This window comes from Sphaerodactylus townsendi, linkage group LG08 (assembly GCF_021028975.2).
Source record: "Sphaerodactylus townsendi isolate TG3544 linkage group LG08, MPM_Stown_v2.3, whole genome shotgun sequence".
Lineage (NCBI taxonomy): Eukaryota > Metazoa > Chordata > Lepidosauria > Squamata > Sphaerodactylidae > Sphaerodactylus > Sphaerodactylus townsendi.
Window position 1 is genome coordinate 108,954,176 of NC_059432.1, and position 12,338 is coordinate 108,966,513.

The 12,338-nt window shown below is 41.8% G+C and overlaps 1 pseudogene; it reads right to left on the bottom strand.

The window, feature by feature from the left end:
• The window catches only part of LOC125438518, a 31,764-nt pseudogene extending 25,274 nt beyond the window's left edge, over window positions 1-6,490 (bottom strand).
• Window positions 6,491-12,338: the final 5,848 nt, after the last annotated feature.

The following is a 12,338-nucleotide window of genomic DNA, read 5'->3' on the forward strand; positions in this document are numbered from 1 at the left end:
TCGTCCCCAATACTTATCTTGCATTGCTGTATGTGTTGGGCAGCCTCTCTGTTGTGATGTTGGGGGGGGGGCAGCCTGAAGCAGCAAAGGTGTGGGGCAGGAAGGGAAAGGAGCTTTCAACCACCTCGATTCTCCTTGCAGGAGAGAAAAACTCTGTGTGTTCTATTGAGCTGGCTTCAGGTCTCAGTCCATTGTTTTTTTTAAAAAAAAATTGTTGCCAGGGCCCAGGATGGAGAACAGAGGAGGAGGGGAGAAGTTTAAACTGGCCAATGAAATGTCAGCGTGACTGCTCAACACTGCTCCTTGGCCAATCAGGGAAGGTTTTTAATTCCCTGGGATTTGGGTTGCCTTTCCTGCCTGCCTGGCCCAAAAATATAAATTGCAAGGGTGCTGGTTCCACCCAGCCCATTCTGTGCCCGAGACAGGTAGACCCATTGTTCAAGAAGAGCTTGAACTTGTCCTGCCTACATCTGGTGACTGGTCATTGAGAGCCTGCCTTCATGGGACACGCCAGCCCTGCAGAGGAGACCTGCCTGGAGAAGAGAACACGCCGAAGGGATTGATTCCCCACTCTGCCACTTGAGCTGTGGAGGCTTATCTGGTGAACCAAGGTTAGCTTGTGCACTCCGACACATGCCAGATGGGTGACCTTGGACTAGTCACAGTTCTTTGGAGCTCTCTCAACCCCACCCACCTCACAGGGTGTTTGTTGTGAGGGGGAAGGGAAAGTAGTTTGTAAGCCCCTTTGAATCTCCTTACAGGAGAGAAAGGGGGGAATATAAATCCAAACTCTTCTTCTCTTCATACCTACAACTCTCATAAAGCTTATAACTCTCTTACAACATATCTAATTGAAATAACTCTAGTTTCCTGTAATATTATGATAAACTTGTTACAGCTAAAAGAACTTGCTCTCCCACACAATTTTTAATTCCATTTGAGCAGGGTCGTATGGCCCACTACTTATATTTTCTAACTAACCCCTGCTCAAGGAGAGCCTTCACAATTGCTAGATTCAATGTTATGCCATCTGCCTTACTACATGGCAGGTTTAATAACCTGGAGAAATCTAAAAGGTTGTGTAGCTGTAATTCTAAGGTAGTCAAAACATTGGCTCACCAGCTATTGCATTGTACCAAATTTGCTTAAATTAGATCTAAATATGTCAATCTACACCCTCTCTTCCAATCTGAGTTAACAGATTCAATTAGATTATTTCTCTTGTTGAACAATTCTGATTCTGTTTTTTTGTGAAGAGGTTGCAAGCTTTGTTACGGAAATAATTCAGAGCCAGTAATACATATTTATCTGAGGTTATCCTTTTTGCCTTTTAAAATTTTTATGTTTGTTGTGTTTTGTTGCTGTTGTTCTATGTATGCCAATAAAAGCTTTGCTTTGCTTTACAACAGAGAGGAAATAAGCTAGTATAATAATTATTCATCACAAAATAATGCTCTCTCCGGTTCTCCCGGAATCTCCTGGAATCTTGCCAATGCTGCTGGAAATCTTCAGTTGTCACATCAATGTCCTCAATAAGAGACTGACTGTTTTTGAATCATAAAACAGTAGCCAATTGACACCAGTCCTCACATACACAGGCAGGTAGATGGAACAAGCAATGGAGTTGGAGAGTCATTTCACAATTGGTTATGCTCTAACAAGTAGCTCATCAAAAAGATTTGGTAATATTTATTCCATCCAAATAAATTCCATCAATGTGAAAATTGGCACGAACGTGGTCCGTGGTTAGACTCCACGCTTTCGTGGAACTCATCCCCTCCCCTTCCTTATGGTGCTGCCATTACATTAACTTATACATTTTCCTAGGTCTGCTCTCCAATTTCCCCAGGACAAGTATAAGTTTTGTCCTTCTGGGACCCATTGTATAAGCTGTGTAGTTGTTGGGTGGCCTCAACCATATTGTCATGTTAATGTGTTAGCAGGGTGATAAATTAGACACACCTTGGTGTCTGATTGCTTTCTGAACAGACCTACAGAAGTCTTTTTGAGTCTTACCACAGGGACAGGACAGGAGCACATTCAGAGAAACTGTGCCCAAGACTTGGATGAATTTAAAACTCCATCTGGGTTGACTGCCTGGCCCAAAAATGTAAATTGCAGGGGTGCTGGTTCCCCTCATTCTGTGCCAAAGAGAGGTAGACCCATTGTTCAAGAAGAGCTTGAACTTGCCCTGCCACAATCTGGTGACTGGTCATTGAGAGCCTGCCTTCGTGGGACACGCCAGCCCTGCAGAAGAGACCTGCCTGCAGAGGAAGGGTTTGATTTTGGTTTAACCATCTAAGTGTTACTTTTAAAAACCATTTGATTTTACCAGCAGTTGAAAGCGTATAGCTTTCCTGTTGCTATTTGGAATGTAGGAGGCTGCTGGGGGAGGGCAGTGGTGGGATCCAAAAATGTTAATAACAGGTTCCGATGGTGGTGGGATTCAAACAGTGGCGCCGCCGCACACACGCCCCTCCAGTCCCTATTGGGAAAGGGAGGTTGCTTGAGTAACCCCTTCTCGGCACTCAGAAAAAATTAGTAACCACTTCTAGAAAGGGGTGAGAACTGGTTGGATCCCACCTCTGGGTGGGGGGTTAAGGCCCCAAAGGCCCAGGGTTCTCGGAGTTTGACTTGTGATGTGTTGAATTGCTCTACTGTAGTAAAATGGATGCTAGCAGCATTTTCAGTGTTTCACGTCAGATGTCTGGATTTTGGGGTGTGTGTGTGTGTGTGTGTGTGTGTGTGTGTGTGTGTCTGTGTGTGTGTCTGTGTCTGTGTGTGTGTCTGTGTTTGGCCCTTTGGCCAGTGCCACTCATGCCTGCATTACTGAAGCAAAAAGACTGTGTTTCTCTCATGTTTTCCTGGTGTTCCTGTAACTGTGGTTAAATTGCCGTCATTCCAAACTGTTTACAGAAGAGGAGTTTGGATTTATATCCCACCGTTCTCTCCTGTAAGGAGACTCAAGGTGGCTTACAAGCTCCCTTCCCTTCCTCACCCCACAACGGACACCTTGGGAGCCAGGTGCCGTTGAGGGATTTCTGAGACAACTGTGACTACTCCAAGGTCACCCAGTGGGAATGCAGAAGTTTATCTTGTTTTATATTTTATTTTCCTTAGAAGTGGTTTCTGTTTGTGGTTTCTTTCTGTTTGTTTTCCTGGTTGGACTTGCTATTTAGAGGGGGGTTTGGGGGCTGTGTTTCTGTTGCTGGGGTGTAGCTCTGTGGATTGTTTGGTAGGAGCCAGGGCTGGCAAACATTCCCCCTGGCTTGCTGTTCGTAGTCCACTAGGTGTTGTTGTTGTAGAGTGGCTTAATTTGAAGAGGTGGGACATGAAGCACCTGGCTTCTTAACTTTTGCTGTGGGGCTGGGCTGTAATCTGGAGAGCTGAGTTTGATTCCCCACTTTCTCGGTCCCACCTGCTGCCCCGCAAGGTGTTTGTTGTGGGGAGGCGAAAGGGGGGGGGGCGTTTGTTAGCTGTTTGGAGACTCCTTAAAGCTTAAAATATGGAAGGCATTAGAAAAGGGAGAGCATGCCACGTATGTTCTTCAGGTGGGAAAATATTACTTCCCCCCCCCCCTTCATTTGAAGAAGTGGAAGATGTGGTATGGGGTGAGGCTTGCTGATATCCCCAGCTGGCTCTGGGTAGAGATTTCAATGGAAGGGGCTCTAGTGGGGGTCTTGCTCTAGGTAAAGGCACCCATTTCTTGCAGGTCTGCTGCTGAGTCTCCTGAAAGGAACCAGCCAACTTTGCTGAAGTTTGCATGGGAGGGGCAAATGCTGTGGGCATCCAATGGAAAGTGAGCCTGATGCCCACAGAATGAGTCCCTAGCCATCCGAACTTCAGCAAAGTTGGCTGGTTCCTTTCAGGGGACAAATCAGCAGCCCTGCGGGAAATAGGTGCCCCTCCCCAGAGCAAGACCCTCCCCAGAGCCCCCAATAAAATATCCAGCAAAGATCCAGTTGGACACAACAGCAAGCCCCATTGAAGTCTATGATGGGGAAAAACAATTATCCCCCCCTAGAACTTGTTGAGGAGGAGCCTGACAGATTCTCTGCCCTGATATCGCTCCATTGCAGCCAATGAGGAGTTCCGGGGGTGTCTGTGGCATGGACGTAGGTAAGGGGGGGGGGTTCTCGGTTTTGAACCTCCTGCATTCATGTATGAAGCCCCGCCCCTCCGTTTGTGGGTTTTTAAAACAGTTTAGTGCTTTTTCGGTTTTTGGCCTGTAGGGGGCGTATTGTTTGGGCTAGCAGCACCAAACTTTCAGGGATTGTTTGGGGGATGCTTCTGATGATGCTACCTGGGTTTGGTGAGGTTTGGTTCAGGGGATCCAAAGTTATGGACTCCCAAAGGGGGTGCCCCTATCCTCCATTGTTTCCAATGGGAGCTAATAGAAGATGGGGGCTACACTTTTGAGGGTCCATACCTTTGGACACCCTGGACCAAACTTCACCAAACCTGGGATGTATTATCAGGAGAGTCTCTTATTGATATCACCCAGGTTTTGTGAAGTTTGGTACAGGGGGTCCAAAGCTATGGACTCCCAAAGGGAGGGCCCCATCCTCCATTGTTTTCAATGGGAACTAATAGAAGATGAAGGCTATATCTTTGAGGGTCCATAACTTTTGACATCCTGAACCAAACTTCACCAAACCTGGGATGTACTATCAGTCCACTGGTTCCTTTCAGGAGACAAATCAGCAGCCCTGTGGGAAATAGGTGCCCCTCCCCAGAGCAAGACCCTCACCCGAGCCCCCAATAAAATATCCAGCAAAGATCCAGTTGGGCATAACAGCAAGCCCCATTGAAGTCTATGATGGGGAAAAACAATTACTCCCCCACCCCCCACCCCAGAACTTGTTGAGGAGGAGCCTGGCAGATTCTCTGCCCTGACATGGCTCCATTGCAGCCAATGAGGAGTTCCGGAGGTGTCTGTGGGGTGCAAATTTATCATCAGGTGAGTATCCTGAAGATACCCTGAAAGTTTGGTGCCTCTACTTGAAAAATGTGCACCCTGCTAACACATCCAGAAGTTCGCCATTGGCTGCAAAGGAGCCAGGGCAGTTCAGAGCAGACAATCGGCCGAAATATATTGGGGTGCCTGTCAGAAACGCATTTGTAAAGCTAGCAGCACCAAAATATCAAGGTATCTTTCAGGGACTTTCCTGATGATACCACCCAGGTTTGGTGACGTTTGTTTCAGGGGTCCAAAGTTATGGACTGTCCAAAGTGTAGCCCCCATCTCCTGTCAGCTCCCGTTGAAAACAATGGGAGATAGGGCACACCTTTTGGGGGGTTCATAACTTTGGTCCCCCTGAACCAAACTTCACAAAACATTGGCAGTATCATCAGGGGAGTCTCTGGAAGATACCCTGCAATTTTGGTGCAGCTAGCTTTAAAAATGCACCCCCTACAGGCCAACAACAGAAAATTTTAAAAAATCAGAGGGACCCAAATTATTCGGGAATCCCGAAAATATTCATGTAGGCTGAATATGATATTTGCCTTATTTGGATATACAGATAATTTTACACCCGAATAAACCCAAATCTGAATTTTACCAAATATTTTCGGTATTGCTCAAGCCTAATCTCTTGCCTTCAAAACCCGAGGGTGGGTGGGCCATGTCCAGATGCTGTGTCCCCTCCCCCTCCCTCCCCTCCCCTTTTCTCCCTCACTCTCCTTCCCTTGCATGCCACCCCTCCCTCCCTCCCCTCCCTCCCTCCCCTTCCCTTGCATGGCACCCTGCCCCCTTCCCTCAACTCCCCCTCCCTTCACTAGGGTCGATGGGCCTTGTCCAGATGCAGGGCCCCCTCCCCCTCCCTTCTCTCCCTTCCATGCCACCCCTCACTCCCTGGCCCCTGCCTAGTGGAACGCTCTTCCTCCAAACTATCAGGATAATAAGGGGTGTGACGCAGAGGCAGAAAGTGGCAAACCACCTCTGAACATCTCTTGCCTTGAAAACCCTATCGGGTTGCCATAATTCAGCTGTGACTTGTCAGCATTAAAAAAAGAACCAAAGCAGAAAACAGGGTGCTTCAGTGGAACTGATGATCTTTTAGTGTTCATCTGGATGGTCAAGACAAGCGACCATCCATCTTTGCAAGTGCCTTTCGTGAAGCAACTACATAGAGAAGATTTGTATAAATCCTCTTGGGAGCTCAAGAAATTCCATAAGTGAATTCTGTGCAGGTGCAGACATCCTATTTGAGGTTACATCGATGGCTGCCAAAGAATGTCAAGAAACAGTGTAAACCTAAAAAAAATGATTGAAAATAATTCTCACTTTATTCACTACATGGCTTAATTATTGGGAATGACATACCTTAATAGATGTATCTTTACGAAGCTTGATCCCTAATCGCCACAAACTTCCAATGATGGGTAGTCGAAGAGGCCCAGGAGGGTATGACCTGTTTGACCCGGGTTGTTTCAGAAAGCGAAGAATCAGCAGACACACCAGGAAGGCAACCAACACTTTCAACATTTTTCTTGCTTCTTGTTCCCTTTGTTGGTATCTTTCACTTGGATGGGCTGAATGTTCTTCCTCTGGTGGCTTCTCTTTCCTTCCAGATGGTTGTCACTTGTTTCAGCTTCTAGTGATACCATTTTATATACTCCACTCTTAAAGGTAAATACCAAGACACATTGCCAGCTAGTTTTGAAACTATGCCAGGCAAGTAGTAATTATTGGTATGTTTAATTCTGATATGGTTATGCAATTCACTGTGCAGAATAACTCCCAGTATCAACATTCTGAGTTAGCCAACCAGGACCTGTAAATCAGCAGTCTGGTTTCAAGTATTTTCCAGAAGCTCAGAGTACCACCTGCTTATGAAATATGCATTACATTGGTGTTCTATACAGTATGCCCTTTTGAATTTGATTCCTTCCTTACGCACTCAGATATCTATGAAATGCCCAGGCAGTGTCTAAGAGAGCCTTACTTTTGTTGTGTAGAACAACACCATTGAATGAATACCATCTGCTTGGCATCTTCAGAGGTGTATCACAGAGGGAAGTCTGTTACACACTGTGCACTAGACACAGTGTGTAACAGACTTCCCTCTGTGATACATCTCTGAAGATGCCAGCCACAGATGCAGGCGAAATGTTAGGAACAAGATCTACCAGACCACAAACACACAGCCTGGAAAACCCACTACAGCCAGTTGAATCCAGCTGTGAAAGCCTTCAACAATACATTGAATACAATCTGGCTTCCTCTATGAAATTCTTGGGTTACTGCACTCTGTACCATACACTGTACTATGCTTAGAAACTGGCCAGAACCTACTTAAAAGTAGAGCATGGTTAAATACATTCAAGTATTGGATCAAAATATGTTTCAGCTCTGATGAGCGTAGTTTAATGCACTCCCAGACATATTTGCATCTGAATGGTATCAACTACTCAAATCAAAAATTTGCTCTCTAGGTTTACTATTTGAAGATCTCTGTATGTTGTCACCAAGCGAGATATTCTGAACCTTAAAAAGCAGGCTTGTAAAGCAGAAATACCATCTCTTATTGGGTCAAGCAAATAAATCATGCTCTCCCCTTTCTTTTGGAATACTACCTGAACAGGGGCACATAGCCAAATATCTCGAACTATTAACTGAGCCCCAACAGAGATGGATTATCACAAGGATCAGATGCAATGCTTTCCCATCTGCCATTATGAAGGGTTGCTATTTATCTATCCTTCTCCAGGATCGGGTTTGTCCACGCTTCAAAAATCAAGAGGAGACTCTTGCTAACCTTATACTTGACTGTGCTAGATATGTGGGTATCAAGAATTTCTCTCCTTGGCTGGCCCCAGACACAACAGAAAGGCAACCAACATTTCCAACATTTTTCTTGCTTCTTGTTCTTTTTGTTGGTATCTTTTGCCTGGATGGGCTGAATGTTCTTCCTCTAAAAACCTCCGGAGGCTCCGAGACAGCTGCCGCACCTAAACGAGATGCGGTCCGCTGAGAAGGTCTAAAAGACAAGTTGGGGAGTGCAAAACCCCAAAATCCACCCCCAGACGAATTTTAGTGGGAGTGGGAAGAGGCGGAATAAATTCGCTGTACCGCCGTACCTTTTCGGTGCGAGGACGGTCAAGTGGAAGGGACATCCTCAGCAGCGGAGAAGACGGCTGCAAGCGCCATTGCCGACCCAGCGGAGCATACTTCAGAGCAACTGTGCAAAGCCACCAGCCCGAGAAAGGGAAGGAACCCAGAGAGAAAGTAAGAGAAATTAACATTTATCTAAGGAGGGGAAAGAAACGGAACGAAAAGCAGCTGAGACAAGGGCGGTTCCCATTAAAAAAGAGAAATGCAGCCGCATTGACAGAAGAGGAGAAAAACGAAAGGGGCTACCGGAGGGTGAGTCCGGAGCAGCGTGTATTGCGGGGAATAAAATCCTTTTTGGACACTTCTCCTGTAAAGAAATGTAAAAAACTCTAGAAGGGGAAACGGGCCCTTTAAGAGAAATGGGAGAAACGAGAGAGGGAGATTTTCGCGAGACAGAAAGGGAGAGCAGAAGAGAAGTCAAAGATGGTAAAATCAAGCGGATGTGACGCGAACGGAAGGTAAACAAAGAAAACGAAACTGCAGTTAAGATTCACTCATACAGACATAATAAAACGATGAGAAGATAGATTGACAGAGTGAGAGGCCAGGTTACGAAGAAAGGCAAAGAAAGTTGTGCCAAACGAGAAACAAGCATATAGGTGGAAAGAGAAAATGGCAACAAGAGCAAAAAATGGAGGACATGGGAAAACTACAGAAGGGTCAGGAGACAATACTGACAAACTGGAATTTCTAATTGGAAAATCAATAGCCCTTCAAGAAGAGACAAAAGTAAGACTGGAAAGGATTGACTCTAGATTTGAAGGTATGAAAAGAGAAATACAGAAAGAAAGAACTTAAGCCACGTTAAAAAGTTAGAAAACTCTATAAAAGAAGTTAAACAAGAACTGACTAGAATTACTGACTGTGCAACAGTAACAGATAGTAAAGTGGAAATAATGAAAAATCAGATGGAACAAATGGCAGACCAGATGGCTCTGTTAGAGTTAAGACAAAAAGAAAATGTTTTACGAATAAGAGGATACAAGGAAGAGGGAAAAGACAACTACAAGGAAAAAATAAAAACAGCTCTAGCAGAGTATCTGGGAAAAAGTAGAGATCAAATGAACAGTGACATCGAAAGAATACAAAGACCAAATATGAGATATGCCACTGACAAGGGAACACCAAGAGACATCATAATAACTTTCACCAAGAAAAAAATCAGAGGATATACTAATGAAGCATTCTAAAGAAAGATTCAAGATACAAGATCAAGAGGTGATAGTGTTAAAGGAGATTCCCTACCACATTCTCAGGAAAAGAAAAGACTATTCCCCACTGATTAATTGGTTAAAATCAAACAAAGTAATTTTCAGATGGGTATACTAGAAGGAGTCAGTTTCACTTGGAAGGATAAGAGAATAACGATAGAATCGGTTATACAAGCACAAGATTTTCTTCAAGACAATGCCAGCATTATGAAGTAACAAAGAATGGGGTAAATGGGGTGATTACAATGATATTACAAAGTGAGTATGATTTAGTTGAAAAATTAATAACGGTGAGAATTACTATGCTCCTACTTTATAGCTGTATTCTATATTTCTATACAAACTAGTTCTGGCATAGCAAGGGTATGGAGAAAAAATAATAACAACAACAATAACAATAGAAGAAATGATGTGCATTATATACCTTTGTTTATAATTTTCTTTACCTCCAGATAATAATTAAGCATGTGATATAAATTATTTATTTATTTTAAATAACAAATGAAATGGTCTAGGTAAGATATACAATTTTCAAGAAAATATGAAATTGGTAAAGACTTGCCTAAAGAAAGTAAATATTTTTGTAATGTTAAATTGGAAAGAAATTCATGATGGATTATAAATTATTAACAATGAATGTAAATGGTCTGAACAGTCCCAACAAGAGAAAAAAAATGTTTAGATATTTGGAAAAGTTAAATTTGGATTTGACATGTATTCAAGAAACTCATATTAGGGTAAAAGATATAAGATTATTACAAAAGAGGAAACTAGGAGAACTCTTTCATGCATCTCTAGAAAAAAAGAAGAAGAGAGGAGTAGTGCTATACGTTAAAGAAAAACTAAACCCCAAACAAATTTATGAAGATAAAGGTGGCAGATATGTAGTAGTGGAAATAACATTAAATGAAGTAAAAACACTAGTAATTGGAATTTACGCACCCAACAAAAGGAAATCTAAGTTTTACAAGGAATTGCTAAATGTAACATCTCAATATATGAATGAAAATATAATTATAATGGGAGATTTTAATGGAATTATTAATAACAAGTTAGACAGAAAAGGAAAAGCCACAGTAACCAGTACAGTGTTACCCAAAACTTTCTTCGAAATGGTAGAAACATTAAAAGTAAAAGATATTTGGAGAGAAAAATAAAACTCTCAAGGCTACACATACTATTCAAATAGTTATTTTAGTCACACAAGAATAGACATGGTATGGGCCTCCAGTAGAATAACAACACTAACACAAAAAATAACTACTCTACCAAGGTACTTATCAGACCACAATCCTATCTGCTGGTACATACAAGGAAAAACAAACAAAAGGAGAAATTATACAATAAAAAACTGGATGTTACAAAAAAGGAACTAACAGAAAATGGAAGTAAAAATAAAGGAGTTCTTTTAATTAAATGAAGGCTCAATTCAAAACTATAATATAATATGGGACACAAGTAAAGCCTATGTAAGAGGACTTTTCTTTGAGCAAGAAATGATAATCAAAAAACAAAACAAAGCAAAAGAGAAAGAACTAATAAAAGACCTAAAAGCCTTAGAACAAAAATTAATTAAGAAGCCAAATAGCAAAAAAATATCGAGAAGAATAACAATTATCAAACAGGAACTAGATAATAAAAACCAAATTGATATGGAAAGAAATTTGAAGTTCCTAAAACAAAAAGACTTTGAGGGAGCAAACAAATGGTTGGCTGCGAAATGGTTGGCTGCAAAATCAAGGAAAGAAAAAGAAAAGAGAATTATATCAGGAATTTAAAAAGATGACAAAATTATTACGGAACAAAAGGGAATAGAAAAAACCCTTACAGAATATTATTCAAACTTATATAAGGAAGATAGAACACAGAAAGAAGAAATTAAGAAATATTTGGAGGATTACAAAATTGACCCAATTAGTAAAGATACAATAGAACAATTAAATAGAGAGATAACTAGGGAAGAAATAAAAAGGGTTATAAATTCATTGGATACAAACAAAGCCCCAGGACCAGACGGGATACCCGCCAAATATTACAAATCAATGAAAAATATACTACTCCCAAACTTGGTTAAAATATTTAACGGGGTCCTTGAAGGTAATGGAATTCCAGAAACATGGGAAGAAACATATATATCTTTGATTCCCAAAAAACAACAAAATATATTGGAAGCTAAAGACTATAGACCCATATCACTCCTCAACAATGATTACAAAATCTTTACAAAAATATTGGCTAACAGACTAAAAGAAAATTTCATAGAGAAATTTATAGGTGAAGATCAAGTAGGATTTGTGACAGGCAGAAACGGGAAAGAAAATGTTAGGACAGTGCTAGATATGATTGAATATCTGGATAATGTACCCGGGAAAAAAGCAGCTTTGGTTTTTTTGGATGCCACTAAAGCCTTTAATAATGTGAATTGGGATTTTTTGAACCAAATATTAGAAACTATAGGATTTAAAGGAAAATAAAAGAAGCTATAAAAGCCATATATAAAAAGCAAAAGGCATCAATTATAATTAATGGAAATATAACATCAAAATTTCAGATCAATAAAGGAACTAGACAAGGCTGTCCCCTATCACATCTCCTATTCATAACTTATTTGGAAATTTTAGGGAAGAAAATCAACCAAGATAAAGATTGGAAGGGTATAAAAATTAAAAATTATAATTATAAATACAAATCCTTTGCGGATGATATAGTTTTGTTTGTTGAAGACCCATTAGATAACATTAGTGCCCCGGGGAATCCCTTCTTATAACAGAAGCAATCATCGAATTTGAAAGTTCTGAGGCATCCAAGAAGGACAAGGAGTTACCTGATCCTGAGGTTCATGAGGCATTCAACAAGGATAAAGATTTACCTTTATTTCAACAAGCAGCGTCCAATAATCCACCATATAAAGACGTCGCTATGGACGCAAACACAGAGGTCACTTGCAGTCTGTATAGGGCTAGCATGGGAAATACAACTCCCCAGACCCTCTCTCTTCCAGTGAGAAC